Raw genomic sequence first — 4,503 nt, forward strand, 5'->3', positions numbered from 1 at the left:
CCTTATATAAACATCTATCCTATTAGTTCTGTCCTTCTAGAGAAGTGTGACTTATACAAGGAACACAAAGAGGATCAATGAGTTTGAGAATAGTAAGCAAAAGGTAGAATAGTGCAATATCAGACTAGAGAGTTGGACCCAAAGCAACCCAATCTACAATCACACTGATATGAGCCTCCTCAAAAGTAACTATCATTATGACTTATTTCACTATAAATTAGGTTTATCTGTTTCTGAACTTCATAATGATAGAATTATATAGTTTTAGCACTTTTGTATCTGAATATTTTTTGTGATATTTTTCACCTACAGCATTAATTTATTTGCATTATATGAAGACTCTATAATGTATTTATCAATTCTACTGTTTTGGCCATTTGAATTAATTTTAGTCTTTGGCTATTAAAAATAGTGCTCCTATGAATATTCCTGCACATACTTTTTGGTGCACATATACGTACATTTTTGTTGGTATATGGCTAGGACTAGAATTGCTAGAAGACAGAGTTCGATTATGTCCAGCTTTAGTATTTACATTGGAATTTTTTTTTTTTTTTTTTTTTTTTTTTTTTTTTTTTTTTTTTTTTGAGACGGAGTCTTGCTCTGCCACCCAGGCTGGAGTGCAGTGGCCGGATCTCAGCTCACTGCAAGCTCCGCCTCCCGGGTTTACGCCATTCTCCTGCCTCAGCCTCCCGAGTAGCTGGGACTACAGGCGCCCGCCACCTTGCCCGGCTAATTTTTTGTATTTTTAGTAGAGACGGGGTTTCACCGTGTTAGCCAGGATGGTCTCGATCTCCTGACCTCGTGATCCACCCGTCTCGGCCTCCCAAAGTGCTGGGATTACAGGCTTGAGCCACCGCGCCCGGCCTTACATTGGAATATTTTTAAAAAGTCATTTTACCAATTGTATTTCCAGAAAGAGTGTTTGAGATTCCAGGAATTCCACATCCTTTCCAACATTTAGCATCATTTTTTTTTTTAATGTTTTTATTTTAGCCATTCTAGTGGATATGCGGTTTCATTGTTTTAATTTACATTTCCCTAACAAGTAATGAAATGGAGCACTCCATCACATTTGGATACCCTCTTTTGCGCAAAGTCCTTTTTCATGGAAGTCTTTTGCCTATTTGTTTTTAACAGTGATTGGGGCCATATGATAGATCAGCAGGAGACAGAAAGGTTTATTATAGAGTTGGATGTGAAAGTATGTATAACAGAATGTGATGAGGATGTAATGGAAATGATGCTGTTTATGAAGGTTTTCATAACTATGGTGGCTATAGTAATTATGACTATGGAAATAATGGCTTTGATGACAGAATGATAGATAGAAGAGGTATGGGAGGACATGGCTATGGCAGAGCTAGTGCTGCAAGTTCAGGTTTTCATGGTGGTCATTTCTTTTATATATTAGAGGGTCGCCTTTTCATGCAACTGAAGATAACATTGCTAATTTCTTCTCACCACTAAATCCAATACGAATTCATATTGATATTGAAGCTAAAGGCAGAGCAACAGAAGTAGATATAAAGTTTGTGACACACCAAGATACAGTAGTTGCCGTGTCTAAACATGAAAAAAAAAATGCAACATTGATAAATTAAACTATTTTTGAATTCTGCTCTGGAATGAGAGGTTCTGGAATGGGAGGCCACAGCAGAGATGGAATGAATAACCAAAGAGTTTATGGATCTGTTGTAAAAATGAAAATGGGGAACAATTACATGGAAAATATGGTGCTTCTGATGGCTTGGGAGTTTATGGCCGTGGTGGTGAAGGCAGTGGAGGTTACTATAGGCAAGGTGGCATGAGTGGAGGTAAATGGTGTGGAATGTACTGAAAGCATAACAACCAATATACAAGCCTTGACAACAGCATCTAGTCTACTAGACTTTCTTACAGATTTAATGTCTTTTGTATTTTAATAACTTTATAACGAGCTTGGCATAGTGGCTCACACCTGTAATCCTAGCTCTTTGGGAGGCTGAGGCGGGTAGATCATTTGAGTTCAGGAGTCTAAAACCAGCCTGGGCAACATGGTAAAACCCTGTCTCTACCAAAAGTAGGAAAATTAGCCCAGCGTGGTGGCGTATGCCTGTAGTTCCAGCTGCTTGGGGGGCTGAAGCAGCAGGATAGCTTGAACCCATGAGGCCAAGGTGGCAGTGAGTCAAAGTGGCACTACTGCATTCCAACTAGGGTGACAAAGTGATACTCTGTCTCAGAAACAAAGGACTTAATGACTGAAGGAATGTGTTTTCAGAATGTTATTTGGTAAAGCAATGGATTGCGATGGGAAAAATCTGGTTTCTGTAGGTTTCGTTTGTTGCATACTTTGAATTAAAAATAATTTTTATATTTTAACCACTGATATTAAAATTTTTATATACTAGTTACTCCTAAAAACGTGTTGCTTTCATAAGATTTGGATTGATGTATTTTACTATTAGTTCTACAAGAAGTAATATGGTGTAACTTTAGAGGATAATGGTTTGCCTCTGCATAAACTGCAAGTCTTAAGCAGATATCTGGAACTGAGCTTGACAAATAATTAGTGTAACCTTTTTCTTTAATTTCTCCTGGAAAACACAGTAAGTATAAAGACTAAAGATGAAGAGGCTTCAGGAGTATAAATTCAGCTGATTATTTCTATATTAGTTATTCTTGTTCAAATGTCATTTATCAAACATAACTCTGAAATGTTGACAATCTAAGAGGTACCTTAGATACTGAATATTCATAATTGTGTTTACTGGGGATGGGAGTGTTGGAAGTTTGAATTCTAGCCTTATATTTTAGAGTAAAATCCCTTCAGCTCTTGGCCAAAATATGAAAAAATATTTCCAAAAAGTGATAGTTGTGAGTTTCAAGACGTCTTACAATAGGGTTAAGGTTCTTAGTGACACAAGAATTCAGTATAAGTACATAGGTATTTACTATGGAGTATAATTCTCACAAATGTATTTGCAGTTTTCTGCTCAAAAGAACATACGGTTATTAAATAATTATATAAATAATGACTTTTTAAAAATGTGAACAACAGATAGTGGGAGGCGGTTCCAAGATGGCCAAATAGGAACAGCTCCAGACTACAGCTCCCAGCATGAGTGACACAGAAGATGGGTGATTTCTGCATTTCCAACTGAGGTACTGGGTTCATCTCACTGGCGCATGTTGGACAGTGGGTACAGGACAGTGGGTGCAGCCCACTGAATGAGAGCCAAAGCAGGGCGATGTATCACCTCACCCAGGAAGCACAAAGGGTAAGGGAATTCCCTTTCCTAGCCAAGGGAAACCGTGACACATAGCACCTAGAAAATCAGGTCACTCCCATCTTAATACTGCACTTTTCCAATGGTCTTAGAAAACGGCAAACCAGGAGATTATATCTGGTGCCAGGGTTGGAGGGTCCCACGCCCATGGGGCCTCCGTCATTACTGGAACAGCAGTCTGAGATCTAACTACAATGCAGCAGCAAGGCTCGGAGATGGGCACCCACCATTGCTGAGGCTTGAGTAGTTAAACAAAGCGACTGGGAAGCTCAAACTGAGTGGAGCACACCGCAGCTCAAAGAGGCCTGCCTACCTCTGTAGACTCCACCTCTGGGGACAGGGCATGGCCAAACAAAAGGCAGCAGAAACCTCTGCAGATTTAAATGTCCTTGTTTGTCAGCTTTGAAGAGAGTAGTGGTTCTCCCAGCATGGAGTTTGAGATCTGAGAACGGGAAGACTGCCACCTCAAGTGGGTCCCTGATCCCTGAGTAGCCTAACCGGGAGGCATCCCCCAGTAGGGGCAGACTGACACCTCACATGGCTGGGTACACCTCTGAGATGAAGCTTCCAGAGAAATGATCAGGAAGCAACATTTGCTGCTCAGCAATATTCACTCTTCTGCAGCCTCTGGTGCTGATACCCAGGCAAAGAGGATCTGGAGTGGACCTCCAGCAAACTCCAACAGACCTGCAGCTGAGGGCCCTGACTGTTAGAAGGAAAACTAACAAAAAGAAAGCACATCCACACAAAACCCCATCTATACGTCACCATCATCAAAGACCAAAGGTAGATAAAAGCACAAAGATGGGGAAAAAACAGAGAAGAAAAGCTGAAAATTCTAAAAATCAGAGTGTCTCTCCGCCTCCAAAGGAGTGCAGCTGATCGCCAGCAACAGAACAAAGTTGGATGGAGAATGACCTTGACGAGTTGAGAGAAGAAGGCTTCAGATGATCAAACTTCTCTGAGCTAAAGGAGGAAGTTCAAATCCATTGCAAAGGAGCTAAAAACCTTGAAAAAAGATTAGACGAATGATTAACTAGAATAAACAATGTAGAGAAGTCCTTAAATGACCTGATAGAGCTGAAAACCATGGCACGAGAACTACATGACAAATGCACAAGCTTCAGTAACCGATTCAATCAACTGGAAGAAATGGTATCGGTGATTGAAGATCAAATGAATGAAATGAAGTGAGAAGAGAAGTTTAGAGAAAAAAGAGTAAAAAGAAACAAAG

At 40.1% G+C, this 4,503-nt stretch overlaps 1 pseudogene; it reads left to right on the forward strand.

Annotated features, from left to right (window-relative positions):
* Nucleotides 1-1,206: 1,206 nt before the first annotated feature.
* LOC104671293 lies at nt 1,207-1,840 on the forward strand (annotated as a pseudogene).
* Nucleotides 1,841-4,503: the final 2,663 nt, after the last annotated feature.

The sequence above is a fragment of the Rhinopithecus roxellana genome, chromosome 7 (assembly GCF_007565055.1).
Source record: "Rhinopithecus roxellana isolate Shanxi Qingling chromosome 7, ASM756505v1, whole genome shotgun sequence".
Classification (NCBI taxonomy): domain Eukaryota; kingdom Metazoa; phylum Chordata; class Mammalia; order Primates; family Cercopithecidae; genus Rhinopithecus; species Rhinopithecus roxellana.